The 13,078-nt window shown below is 39.4% G+C and overlaps 1 pseudogene; it reads left to right on the top strand.

The window, feature by feature from the left end:
• On the top strand, window positions 10,672-12,646 carry LOC109820538 (annotated as a pseudogene).

Here is a 13,078-nt window from a genome sequence, read left to right as displayed (position 1 = left end):
GGACCCAACAGAGGCTAGCTGATCTTGGCGAAGTTCTTCATCATAAAGAGAGAGAGAGTTCGAGAAGTCTGAAGCCATGTACCCTCATTCCTTGAGATTAGGCTTGGTCTTAATCTCGAGAAGAGTACTGATTTTGCTTGGTTGATATCAGTACTTTAGCGAATACGTCCTTGGTGAAGTAGGAGCTCTGATTAATCATTTTGTTAACTGGATCCAATCCGTAGGCGGTCCACGGATATCAACGTCCCCGGCACAAGCAAAGATTCCACGCAAATAGAGACTAATAAAAAGGACTCGTGTATTGTTTGAAGGAGATTGTAATCAGTTATTTCCATTGTATAAACGTCTTATAAAAATACTAACTTTTTGTTGAGTTTATTGTAACATTTAAAGTTGTAATAGATTCAATCACAATGAAGAAAATAATTTCTGACCCAAATAGTATAGTGCACAAATGACAATCACAAACACATGTTATGATCATGAAGTTTGGTCAACCCTCGACCTACGTCTTTACTCCTCACCTTGAGAAGATCTCTACTAAATCACAAATACTACACAATAACGGTTTCTAAGTTTACCGATAACTTTTACAACTCACACGATGTTAATCACACATGCTACACTTCTCTAAGTGTTGGACTACCCATATCACCTTCCTCAAGTGTTTGAAATTATAACCTCTTCCTAGGATTTACAACCAACCCACTCCTCTTGGAACTGACCCCAATCTTTCCTAACCACTCCTCTAAGTGTCCTTGTATATTATAACATATTTAACAATAAGTTCAAATAAATGATTTGTTCTCCAAGACAAATGAGAAAGAAATGTAAAGCTCTCTCAATGAAAACACTCTTACAATCCGATTATACTAAATGTGAAATACTTAAGCTCAAGTGGTTGTGTGTGTAAACAACGAGTAAAACAAAATCAAACTCAAATCAATCTAGCATAAATATATGAGAATCAAAATATTAATTAGCTAGAGGATGAGTTTTGAAAAACTTCTCCAAAACAAAGAGAGTTAGAGATTTGAGGATGAACGTCTCAAGAACAAAATTGAGATCCTTCTCTTTGTAAAAACTCTTTTTCCACATAAACAAACACACTTGATCTCTTTTAAAATGTGGAGCCAAAATGGCTAAACAAAAACTGTATTTCAGATTGGCCTTGAGGACTATTTATAGCCTCAAAACAAAAACAACTCAAAAAGTAGTCGTTATAGTAAAAAGCATGATCAGTCAACTGGTTTAATATATCGGTCGATTGATAAACTAGTCGTTACTGTAAAGAAAACAGACAACTCATGTCCTTCATCTCGAACTCTTTACCAAGTTGAGATTTTAGCCTATCTATCTTCACCCTGCTTTTAAAAGTAATAAGCATGTCATCCACATTCAAAAGAAGATAAATATAATCACCTCCACGAAGTTTCCGAATGTAAACACAATAATCATAATCGCTTTAGGAAAACCCATGCTTCAACATGAAGGAGTCAAATCGCTTGTACCACTACCGAGGAGATTGATTTAGTTCATAGAGTGACTTCCTCAAGCGATACACATGATTCTCCTTATCCTCAACCTTGTAGCTCTCAGGTTGATGCATGTAGACCTCTTCATCCAAGTCTCCGTGCAAGAAGGTTATCTTTACATCGAGTTATTCCAGCTCAAGATCACCATAGCAACAATACTCAATAGCACCCGAATAGAAGTATATTTCACCACCAGAGAAAATATCTCATTATAATCCACACCCTCTCTTTGTGCAAACCCTTTAGCCACTAGGCTCGACTTGTACCTTATACCACCGAGCTCTGAAGGATCTTCCTTTCTCTTATACACCCACTTACAACCAATAGCTTTTCTTTCTATGGGTAATAGGACCATCTCCCATGTTTGGTTCTTCCGAAGAGATTTTATCTCCTCCTCCATCGTAGCCAAACAACTCTCACTATCTCTATCCCGAATAGCTTCCTTGAAGGAGACCGACTCATCATCCTCCACTGAGAGTGTGTATTCTACCAAATTAACCTGCCCATAGTGCTTCAGGGGTTGATCAGCCCCCAGTTTTAGTACCTGCTTGTATGCTCGCCTTAGCCTAGTAGAAGCCAAACTATCCTCGAGCTGTTGTTATTGTAGTGCTTGTGTATTCTTCTGTTGAACCTCCTCTTGCTCAAGCTCATCATCTACCTGATTTCCCACTTGAACATGACTAGAATCTGGTTGGTCTTTAGGTTCTATCTCAATAACCTGGGACTTTCAAGTCCCAACAATCCCAACACCATCATCCTTGGGTGCCTTAGCAATCATGGATTTCTTATCAAAGGTAACATTTCTGTTGATCACGAACTTTGAATCTTCTATACACAAAAGACGATAGTCTTTTACACCCTTTGCATATCCCAAGAATATAGTATTCTTAGCCCTCGCGTCAAGCTTTCCCTCGTTGACGTGATAATAGGCAGTACATCCGAAAATCCAGAGCCTCTCATAATCTGCATGCTCCCCTGACCATACCCTATAGGGTATATTACCATCCAATGTAGAATGTGGAGAATGGTTCACAATATAACAAGTTGTAGCCATCGCTTCTGCCCACCATTCTTTACCCAATCCAGCATAAGATCACATACTTATTGCTTTCTCCCGTAATGTTTGGTCCAACGTCTCCGTGACCCCATTCTGTTGTGGTGTAGATCTGAATGTCCAGTGTCTAGCAATGCCCTTCTGAACACAGAACTCTTTAAAAGCACGATCTGTATACTCTGTACCATTATCAGATCTCAGTGTCTTTAATTTTTTTCCTATCTTGTTCTCAACCATTACCTTCCACTTCTTAAATGTCTTAAACATCTCATTCTTATGCTTTAGAAAATAAATCCAAACATACCTCGAATAATTATCTATGAATGAGACGAAATATCTAGAACCCTCTTTGGAAGTTGTTTGAGTCGGACCCCAAATATCCATGTACACATAATCTAGTATCCCCCTGCTCATAGACTTGCTTCTCAGAAACTGGACCTTGTGCTCCTTTCCATACACGTAATCCTCGCAAAAATCCATACAAAGTTTCTTCAGATTCTTCAGCAGATTCTCCTTACCAAACAGAACTAGACCCTTCTCTAACATGTGCCCAAGCCGCCTATGCCATAACCATGTGTGCTCACATGGGTCTCCACCACTTCCTTCAGTTCCAATCGCTTCACCTCCCATCACCGTCGTACCTGAGAGAGTGTACAAATTATCTTGACGAACACCTTTCATTACTACTAGGGAACCCCGAACAACCTTCTTCACTCTGTTCTCTGTAATAATCATGTAACCATCGGAGTCTAATACACCAACTGAGATAAGATTCTTCCACAAGTCAGGAACGTGCCTCACACCATCAAAGTTCGGACCACTCCATCATGCATCTTGATCTTGATATTACCTAGCCCCACCGTTTTACAAGTATGATTGTTCCCCATCAATACGGTTCCATCATTAATGCTTATATAGGTAGTAAACCACTACCTATTTGGGTACATGTGATAAGAGCAACCTGAATCAAGAATCCACTTCCCGAAGATATCCTCGCCACCCGTGACGATATAGCATTACTTCTCGTTCTCTTCCTCTGAAACATAACTTGCTTCTCCCTTGCCTTCTCTCCTCTCAGTCTTGTTGTTGTTCTTCTTCTTACCTACTCTCTTATTTGGACAGTCAACCTTGAAATGTCCAACTTCACCTTCCCACAAGAGGTCTTGATTTAGATCTAGACTTTCCTCACTTGCCTTTTCCTCGCTCATTGCTCCTTCCTCTAGCGAATAGTTCATGCGCTTGTTCTTTGCTACCACCAGTAGTCATGTCACTGGTTGTAATCTTCCGAAGGTCATCCGCTAGAAGCGTCGTTCTAGTCTCATCCATTATTAAATTATCTTCCATAAGCATCAGTGTTTGCACCAGATTCTCATAAGACTTCGGCAGGGATAGAAGTAGTAGAAGCGCCCGATCCTCATCTTTAACTATCACGTTTATGTCCTTTAAGTCTGATATGATCCTATCAAACTTGTTGATATATTCCTGGATAGATGAGCCCTCCTCCATCTTGCAAGTATACAACTTGGATTTCAAATAGACCCAGTTCGTTAGACTCTTTGTCATGAAGGTACTTTCTAACTTCGACCACACGTTCGCATCCGTTTCCTCTCTATCTACCAAGAAAGCTATATCACTTTTAAGGCAAACGATAATCGACGTCCGTGCTTCTAGATCTAGCTCCCCCCAATCCTCATCAGACATATCCTTATGCTTCTTCTCTTGTCCAACCAAAGCCTTGTGTAATTTTTGTAAAATCAATGAGTTTTTCATATGCATCATCCAATAGGAAAAATCAGTCTTCCCATTAAACTTTTCGATCTCGTACTTTCTAACTTGGGAGTGGTGTAGCTTCAGATTGGGAGTGGCGTCATCCTCCGCTTGTATTAATAAATCTGCTTCTCTCAAGAAATTGCCAAGCACCACCTCAAACTAGAAGCTACACCACTCCCAATCTGAATAACAGCTCTGATACTAATTGTTGGACGCAGAGTCACGTCACGCTGCGGAAGCGATATAATTCGAGAGAAAGCCCTGATTTTTATTTCACAAAAGCTCAAGCCAACCTCTATATTCCCGTTTCATAAAGGAAACAAGAATAAAAAGTAAAATATCTTAACAAAGTGAAATATGCACTCTTCCTCTCATCAGTTCTAGGACTGGATTATAGAAGGAACCTACAAGCAATAGCCAACACCTAGAAAATAATAAAGACACGAGATTTTTATGGTTCGGCAAACTTGTCTACGTCCACGGGGAAGGGATGAGGGGAGATTCCACTATGAGAAGAACAACGATGACTTGTACAATCCACAAGCTCGTCTCAAAAATAAAGCTATGATTTTTACCCAAAAAAAATTGACCTCTCTTGTAAAATCCCTCCAATCTCTCTTTTTTCTCTCCTCAAGATCTCAGATCTAAGCCTCCTGAAAACTCCTCAAAAAAGGCCGACTAAACCCTCTGTTTTCTTCTCTGTAGCCGAAAAAAACTCCATTGTTTTTATTTTTCTCCCCGTGTTTTTTTTCTCCCCATACGTAGAAAACCCTAGCTGTCGGGTATTTATAGGAGAGCTGACTTGGGTGGGCCGCACCCGCACCTGGGCTCCGCGTTGCCTCCGCGTTCTTGCCTCCGCGCTCGTGGATGTGGTCCCATGTTCCTGTGGTCGGCTTTGCCTCCCTGAAAGGGATGTGGCCCCCACATTCACAAGATATTAAATATCGGGTTAAACATTTTCAAAAAAAACCCTTAATACTTTGAGGTTTTTCCACAAATTTGATTTGAACTCTGTTTTTCCTGCTAAACCCTCAAAACTTTCCCGCTAGAACCCCCAAAACTCCAAAGTAATTTACCCTCCACGCACAAGTAAAATTAAATTAAATTAATTTCCTACATAACTCACTCAAAGTTTTTTTTTTTTTTTTTTGTAGTTGGAAGAATTCTATTGTATGGGACTTATCTTCTCCTCTTCTTGCTTTTCGAGGACTCTTCGTGTAAAAGTTAAAAGATTGGCGGTTATTTGAGAATCTATGGAGATTTTGCACGAATGTTTTGGGAGTTTAGTGGGGAAAACAAAGTTCAATTGTATTTCCGAATTTCAAAATTCATGCACAGATTCTGAGGTTGACACCTAATTATCGTTTTTCTGATTTAGAGTGTGCATAATACTTACCACACGGCAAATATTTGGATGACAAAGGTAGTTGCATGCAAAAAGACACCTCTCTTCCATACCCTCTTTATTCATTAGGGATGGCAAAATGAACCCAAAACCAATTGCCCACCCATACCCACCCGCCAAATGAACCATCCAAACCCACCCATTTAGTTAAATGTATTTGCAAAAACACCCTTAAAAGTTATAGAAAATGAGAAAAACACCCTCAAGACTTCAAAATTACTAAACAATCTTAGAGTTTTCTAAACTTGCAAATGACATATGAAATCTAAAAAATTTCAATAGTCACCTATAAATTTAAAATTTACAATTAACACCCTCAAAGTTTTAAATTTTTAGAAAAACACCCTCCATAGTTTAGAATTACAAAACCATCCTGAAATTTCAAAACCTACAAATGACACATGAAAACCAAAAATTACTAGCAACCCCCTGTAAATTTATAATTTACAAAAAACACCCTCAAAGTTTAAAAATTGCAAAAAACACCCTCAAGAATTCAAAACTACAAAACAATCTTAGAATTTTCTAAACTTGCAAATGACACATGAAATCTAAAAAATTTTGGTAGTCCCCTATAAATATCAAATTTGCAAGTAACACCCTCAAACTTTTAAAAATTACCAAAAACACCCTCAATGATATATAAATATAAAAAGTAGGCGCTCATAATTCTTCGTCGGCAGGAGATATATGCGTATGCGGCCAAGTGTAATTTGTCACATGACCAAAGTAAGGGCTTTTTTTAAATAACCGAGCAGGTAGTAAACTAGACTTGTTACGAGTCCATCTCTTCTTTTGCTCAGCCCCGTCATCATTTGCTTCTTTTCCTCACAATTCTGTCCTAATTTTCTGAAGTAGTCAATTCAATTGAGAAAGAAATATTTATAGAAGTTTGCAAAAAAAAACCCCTGAAAGTTTACTGAAACCTCCTAAAAGTTTGCAAAAAAACCCCTAAAAGTTTACAGAAAACCCCCTAAAAGTTTGCAGAAAACCCCCTAAAAGTTTGCAAAAACCCCCTGAAAGTTTGCAGAAAACCCCCTAAAAGTTTGCAAAAAACCCCCTGAAAGTTTACAGAAAACCCCTAAAAGTTTGCAGAAAGCCCCCTAAAAGTTTGCAAAAAAAACCCTAAAAGTTTGCAGAAAACCTCCTAAAAGTTTACAGAAAACCCCCTAAAAGTTTGCAAAAACCCCCCTGAAAGTTTGCAGAAAACCCCCTGAAAGTTTGCAGAAAGCCCCTGAAAGTTTGCAGAAAACCCCCTGAAAGTTTGCAGAAAAGCCCCTGAAAGTTTGCAAAAAACCCCCTGAAAGTTTGCAGAAAACCCCCTAAAAGTTTGCAGAAACCCTCCTGAAAGTTTACCAAAAATCCCTGAAAGTTTGCAAGTAGATCCATGAAACTTACATATATATATAAGCATCATAATCATAACTAAATGGGTTATTGGGTTACCCATGAACCACCCATTTAGTAAATGGGTGGATGAGAACCAACCCATTTAGCAAGTGCTAAATGGGTCATAAATGGTTAAGTGGTCATAAATGTGCCCACCCATTTATGACCCAACCAAAACCCAACCAAAACCATCCATTTGCCACCAAGTCCTCGTGGACATTCACCTCCTTTTTCACTTGTAGTCCTTTTCACTTACGGGAAAATGTACAATATTTTAGTTGGATTGATAATCACAGTTTTTTGGAAGCAGAAATTCAGAATCTTGATTATTTCGGGGGAAAAAACCGAAAATTAAAGTGGTCCATGAAGAGGCCCATACAAGGTCTCAATCAAGCACGCTCAAATTAATCACTATGTTTTTTGACAGAGTGAGGGTGTATATGGTGACAATTTGAGGACAAGTGACCCTCCTTAATCTCCAAGTGGAAATTATAGGAAGAGCACGAGCAAGAGCACTTTTGCTCTGGTAGTTTCTTGTTCACTTACCAACCGAAGGAAAGATTCTGAATCCCAACGAGCTAGCTAACTCTTGTCTTGATCTAATGCATAAATTGACAGGAAAGTGATAATTGGTTGATTGAATGAATCTCATGGTTCAGATGAACACGAGCTTTTGCTTTTGTGTACATTTGACGTCAGGATACTAGCTTGAAGACTGTGAATCACATATTCAACTGGTGGCTTCAATAGTTGTCCAACCGCAAAAACAAACTAGAGAATCACATAAGTAAAATTTTTAAATTAAAGTAGATAATTATAGGAAGAGCACGAGAGAATTTGCAATTTTTAAATTAAAGTAGATTAGTGAGCCTCCTTATACTTGGTATAGATCGATACGCATCAAATCAATTTTCATGGAACTAGTTTTAACTTAAACTTAAGTTTGATCTTTCAATAAAAACTGGTTTATGAATTAATAGGTGGCTATTTAATTACTTTCATTTGATTCAGGTTTGAGTTACCTATAGTTCGGCTGCCTCCGGCTGCCTCTCTTTTTCCCCGGCCCTTTCTATCAAATTTTTTTGGACCACACACTATTTGATTAATTTCATATCAACAGTTTTTAGGATTGGTCCTTGACTGATAATTGGCCAAAATAAGGTGAGGTTTATTATTGGATTAGGTTCAACTAGTGAAGTTGCCAAGCTAAGATTATGAACTATGATTGAAACTACTCTCAGTAAATCTAGTTACTGTAGTTGCCAATCCAACCTTACAGTAAATCGAGAGTTTAGAAATCACACTGATGGATCCATGCCATAAGGAGCCTCACGTAGTCCACTGGTACACCGTACACACCCTTCTTTCCGAGTATTTTTTTTTAAGTATTGCTTATGGCTGTTTGGTTCAAATCATATAAAATTTTAGAATTTATAATCTCATGAGGATTTTAAATCCATAGTGTTTTATGCATGCTTTAGGATTTCTAACATTTTGTTTGGTTCAACATTATTATAGGAAAATAAATTTTAAAATTTGTAAGCTCTTGTTTGGTTCAAACCGAAAGGATAACAAATTTAGAATTTTTAATCTATTATTTGTTTTAATTTAAAAAAGAATGAGAGGTGAGTATGCTTACGTTGATGAGCTTACCTCCCCGAGAGCAAAATACAATGGTATCGCAATTGGGGTAACCATACCCATTTATAGGATTAGCCAAATCCTTCTCCAATTGAGAGGATTTGGCAAATTTTAATAAATGGTTGTATTTTATATTTTAGGGATTAAATATTTTAAAAACTTTATTGAAACCAACACCGATTATTGAATGTCCAAAAACCTAAAAAATGTCATTTTATTCTCTTCCATGTCCATAACATCTCTTTTCAAAAAGCTGAAGCTTATATAATATCTCAACTCTTGTAGCAAAATAAAAATGTAGACCATGACATAAAAATCCATATATACTTGTTAAAACTTTCATCCACGATCTAAACCCTCATTAGTTATGTTATTACACGAGTATCTTGTAAAACATTGACAAAAACGAAAGAAGGCTTATAAACAGACGGTCAAATGTGATTTCTTAGAGAGACCAAAATTTCACATTACGAATACTTTTGCTTCTTTTCTCTCTCCCCTATGAAAATCAATATTTTTTTTAGAAAAAATACATAGTTTTGTCATGTGACCTGCTGCTCCTCGTAAAGATCAATATTTTTTAGAAAAAATACACAACACAGTTTTTTCATGTGACGCCTGAAGATCAATATTGGAATTGTTGTATTCTTGAAATTGTTGCGCATCTTCTATTTGGTGACAAGCAGTAATCAACATCAGTCTGCACATGCCTCCAAAATTGCAACGTCGACGTAGAATCTTAAAAGTCATGGTTGATCTTTCAACATTTTAGCCCTATGATCCTGGTAGGCAAGGTAGGCACTTCATTCTTATTGACATTCACAAAAAAAAAAGAAGTTTTTCAGATATTAGTCTCTAAATATTTTAATTAATCACTGAATTCATTAAAATTTCTATTAAGTCGCAGAGTTCTCATAAGTTCTCTAAAAAATTAGCCCTTAAAATTATGGGAATATTATTAGATCCCCGAGTTCTCATAAGTCGTTTCAAATTAATCACTCTATTCAAAGTAGAATAGAAAAAGATATGCATTGAGGGATCTAATTGCAATCTCAATTGTTCGTGTCAGGAAGTTGATTATATATGTGTGTGGATATTTAGCGAAGTTTAGGGTTCCTTGATCTTCTCTAATGACTGATTAATTAAGACGAAACTGATTCATGCACAAGTAACAACAGTTAGAGGGCCAGAGATGGTCTCTCTAGCGTGCCCTCCAACGTTCAAGTTAGCGGTAGATTAAGCAAGTTTGTAGAGTGCAGAATCTAGTTTTAGGGCATTATCCAATGTAACTTGGTATAGTGGGGTTTGTCCATTATTTATAGAGAATCTGTGGGGAGTATACTGGTAATTTGACCAGGTCGGTGCAATCAGTCGATCCTACTGCACTTTACATGTGTCGGTGGTTGGTTGAATGAGCTGACATCGTCAAAGAAGTCATTATGATTTCAGTCGGAAGAGTCATATTAACTCTGATCATGCATTTAATGCAATGATGATTGGATGGTGAAGCTGATAAGTTGTCGTTGTTCGAGAAGTCCTGGTAGAAGATGTCTTTCGTCTCGGACTTGAATTCATTTATCAAGTCTCAGATTAAGGATGACATTTGCCTCGGATTCGGACTGCTGGATAAATTAACGGTGCTCTCACCCAGATCAGGCTTTCAGATTATAGGACTCGGCCAATTAATTATTATGAAACGTGGTCTGCTCTCAGGAGTTCACTAAGCTCCATAATCCTCAAGATACAACGTCAATGATTTGAGAAACTATATTCTAAATATTAAATATTTTTCATGCACAAAATATTAAAGATCAAGGGATCACTAATACCCAAGAAACGAAATAAAATATGACGGCAAAAAAAAAAGCACTCTTCATTATTTTCTCACCAATCATGAAGTCCCCCTTCATTTATTTAAGCTCCTAAGCTCCCCTCCCTCCCCTCTTCAAAGTCTCTTCTGTTCCTCACTCAACTCTGCTACTCTCCTATCCTTTCGGTCAACTCTTCAACAAAAGAAAGCAAAAAATGGTCGAGGAAAAACCCCTAAAGAAAAGAAACAAGTATGCCTTTGCTTGTGCCATGCTTGCTTCCATGACCTCAATCCTCTTAGGCTATGGTAATTAACCGTCATCACTGTATCTAATTATCATCTCACTGATCAAATAACTAATCCCTAATTAACCTAAACACCCTTTTAATTTCTCCTCCTCCTCCTCAGACGTCGCAGTGATGAGCGGAGCCTCCATCTTCATCAAAGACGACCTCCACATCTCCGACACCCAGATCGAAATCCTCGCGGGTATCATGCAACGGAGACTCTTGCTGCCTCAATCGCTGGCTGTCGCCGCTGGCCGCAGCCTCCGACTGGATCGGCAGACGCTACACACATCGTCCTCGCCGCCGCCATCTTCTTCGCAGGCGCTCTTTCCATGGGGCGCTCGCCCCACAACTACGCCATCCTCATGGTCGGCCGGCTTCGTCGCCGGCATCGGCGTCGGTTACGCCCTCATGATCGCCCCGTCTAACAACCGCCGAGGTGGCCCCCGCCTCCTCCGAGGCTTCCTAACCCTCATTCCCGGAGGTCTTCATCAATGCCGGGGGTGCTGCTCGATATGTTTCGAACTTCGCCTTCGCGAAGCTTCCGGAACCTAAAGCTGGCGGATGATGTTTCTGGCAGGAGCAGTCCCGGCCGGTGTTCCGCTCGCCGCCGGCGTGATGGCCATGCGGAGTCACCGAGATGGCTAAGTCATGCAGGGCAGGCTCGGACGAGGGCCAGAACTGTCCTTGAGAAAAGTCCGATTCGCGAGAGGCTGAGCTCAGCTCAACGAGATCCAAAGAAGAGCCGGTGACAACCGCGCACGTGTCAGGAAAAAACCGAGGGGCAGGGAGTATGGAAAGAGCTGCTGATCCGCCCGACCCCGCACGTGCGGCGCGTGCTGATCGCCGCCATCGGCCTGCAGTTCTTCCAGCAGGCGTCCGGCATCGACTCAGTAGTCTTGTACAGCCCCCGCATTTTCGAAAAAGCCGGACTGAAAACGAAGAATGAACTTCTAGGAGCTACCGTCGCTGTCGGATTCACCAAAACCGCGTCGATTCTAGTCGCAACTTTCTTGCTCGACCGAGTCGGCCGACGACCTCTACTCTTATCCAGTGCCGGCGGCATGATCGTCTCTCTACTAGTGCTAGCCTCAGGACTATTGATGATCGAGCATAACATAAAATGGGCCGTTGTTGTTTGTATCACGACGGTGTTAACGTTTGTTGGGTCCTTTTCGATTGGGCTCGGGCCGATTGCTTGGGTTTACAGCTCGGAGATATTTCCGATAAGGCTTAGAGCCCAGGGATGCAGTCTGGGGACTGCGACGAACAGAGTGATGAGTGGGGTTATTACCATGACGTTTCTATCGCTGTATAAGGCGATTACAATCTCCGGGAGCTTTTTTCTGTACGCGGGGATTGCGACGGCGGGATGGGTGTTCTTTTATGTGTATTTGCCGGAGACGAGGGGGAGGAGGTTGGAGGAGATGGATGGGTTGTTTGGTAAGAGAGTGGAGCTTTTGGAGGAAGAGTTGAAGGATGTAAGGGAGAAAGATGAGAAAGCTCAAAGTGTTTGAGGAGAGGGGAGGGGGGGGTTCGTCAAATTTCTCTTCTTGATGATGTTATGAATGGCTTATGTTTGATTGTCAAGGGAAAAAAGAGGGATTGATGACTGTGATTGAACTGTTATATAAAATGAGAGAACGATTAGAGCTTTTGATGTTCTTTTTATAATACTTCCGGCTTGCATGGCCTTTGCTTAAGCCTTTCAAGGGGTAATTTATGAAAAAAACTTTAGGAAGTTGTTCGTAATATTTCAAAATTTTCAGCAAGGTGCTTGTTATTTCTGCAACTTTCATGATGCTAGTTGTAAATTTTCAAGGGAATATTTGTGAAATTTTTAAGGAGATATTTGTAATTTTCAAAAACATTAAGGGGTTGGTTTTAAAAATTTCAAGAGTTATTTGTAAATTTTTAGGGAGCTACTTGTTCTTTTTGAACTTTTTAGAGAATTTTTTATAATTTTTGTATTTTCTAGGTATTTCTGTTAGCCTTGTTAGGTCTCATATTTATGAGCCTACTCCCTAATCTTGTTTTGATGATTACAAATAATTCCTAACATTGTGCGTCAAGTGCTTACATTTGTTTGGTTAGGTAATCTACACAAATATCGTAGTTGGAGGTTAGATGGAATTGCATCATAACGATCATATCAAATAGAGGTTGGCGAAAATATCGGTATGAAGC

The sequence above is a fragment of the Asparagus officinalis genome, chromosome 8 (assembly GCF_001876935.1).
Source record: "Asparagus officinalis chromosome 8, Aspof.V1, whole genome shotgun sequence".
NCBI lineage: Eukaryota > Viridiplantae > Streptophyta > Magnoliopsida > Asparagales > Asparagaceae > Asparagus > Asparagus officinalis.
Note: the sequence above shows the minus strand (reverse complement) of the source record. Positions and strands in the feature narration are given on the sequence as shown.